At 61.6% G+C, this 1,598-nt stretch overlaps 1 pseudogene; it reads left to right on the top strand.

The window, feature by feature from the left end:
• Positions 1-536: 536 nt before the first annotated feature.
• LOC103084419 (uncharacterized protein C19orf52 homolog) lies at positions 537-1,106 on the top strand (annotated as a pseudogene).
• The last annotated feature ends 492 nt before the right edge of the window (positions 1,107-1,598 follow it).

Here is a 1,598-nt window from a genome sequence, read left to right as displayed (position 1 = left end):
CCCGTGTCTCCTGCATCGGCAGGCGGACTCTCAACCACTGTGCCACCAGGGAAGCCCTCCAGGTTCCTTTAAAGCGAAGCTCACCTCTTCCCCCGCGTGACCTTTTGCCTCTCCAGCTGCCCCCCCCTCGGGGCCGACTTTGCCAGGAGATGCTGCGGGCACCGCGCCCCCGGGGCCCATAGCACAAGAACGTCTGCTTCTTGCAAGAAGCTAGATGCATACTTTCACTGTGTTGGCATAAAGGCAAATGAAATCCACACCTGTTTCTATTTCTCTTCTACGCAAGCAGTCGTAAAATCTCGTTTTCTTTTCTTTTTTTTATAATTAAAGAGGGGCCACAAACCGCAATGTTGGCGCTTGAGCAGAAGAGACTCCCCCGGCCTTCCGCTTCGCATACCTGGCCAAGCTGAAGAGAAGGGCGGTGGCCGCTCCGGAGGGATTCTGGTCCCGAAGCCGCGGAAGGGTGGGTGACGCTGCGTCTGCAAAGCCCGGCAAGTGGGCGCGGTTGGGCTCCGGGGCCCTCGCTCCGCTCCGAGACTCCTCGAGGCCTGTGGGGAAGCGGCGGCCTGCTGCGCCCTGGCCTGGAGCGACCGCTCGAAGCGTCGGGGACCCTCCTGCCGCTGGCGGCCGCCACGCACAACGCGACTCGGAAGCGTCCTTGCAGCAGCCGCTCTGACTTCCGGGTCGTGGCCACCGGCGCCCCGTGAGCCCGGGCCTCTGCTCGCTGGTGTATGAGGCGCCCTTCGACGCCCAGGTCAGACCCCACCAGGCCCGCTGCCGCTACCTGCAGCCCTGCTGGGCCGACTTCCTAGACCGGATCCCAGATGTGGGCTTTGTGGGCCGCTGGTGGCTGCCGGGGTCCCGGATGCGCGACTGCGACCTCAAGGCCCACGAGTTCCTGCACCTGCCGGCACATCTGCGTGCAGTCGGGCCTCACCCGGAGGCCGGCCGACGAGCGGCTCTTCGAGGAGAAGCCCAAGCCCGTGGTGCTCACCGCCTATCACGTGGTCCAGGCGCTGTGGGAGGAGCAGGTCTTAAAGCAGGAGAAGGAGCAGGTCGCCCTGAGCCAGGCCGACCCGCTGGTGCCATCGGAGGTCGCGAGATGAAACCCAGTCCGGCCTGGGTCCGGACCGGGCTCTGAACGCCGGCAGACGGCTGGCCTGGGATTGTGCAGTTGGTGTGTGCAAGCCGCAGATGCAGAGTGATGGAAATAAATTATGTGCAGTGTCCTCTCCCTGGGATTTCACAAAATTGGGGGCCTCTGTCTCGCCTGTTCCTTGTGAGCTGAAGCTAATTCATAGAGCCTCCTTGGTCTGGGGGTTGGGGAGAGCAGAGCGACATGCCATGTCATGTTTATCACTGCCAGAGTTGGTAAGGAGCGTCCGACAGAAATAAGCCTTTTTCACTGGGCTTCATGGTTCCCCTGACTGAGGTATCACAGTTGTTAGGTGACTCCCAGACTCTCCTAAGAAACTTCAACTTTTCATTTTAGATTTTGAACTGAGGGCTTCCCTGGTGGCGCAGTGGTTGATAGTTCGCCTGCCGATGCAGGGGACACGGGTTCGTGCCCCAGTCCGGGAGGATCCCACATGCCGCGG

The sequence above is a fragment of the Lipotes vexillifer genome, unplaced genomic scaffold, assembly GCF_000442215.2.
Source record: "Lipotes vexillifer unplaced genomic scaffold, Lipotes_vexillifer_v1.1 C26737864, whole genome shotgun sequence".
Taxonomy (NCBI): domain Eukaryota; kingdom Metazoa; phylum Chordata; class Mammalia; order Artiodactyla; family Lipotidae; genus Lipotes; species Lipotes vexillifer.
Note: the sequence above shows the minus strand (reverse complement) of the source record. Positions and strands in the feature narration are given on the sequence as shown.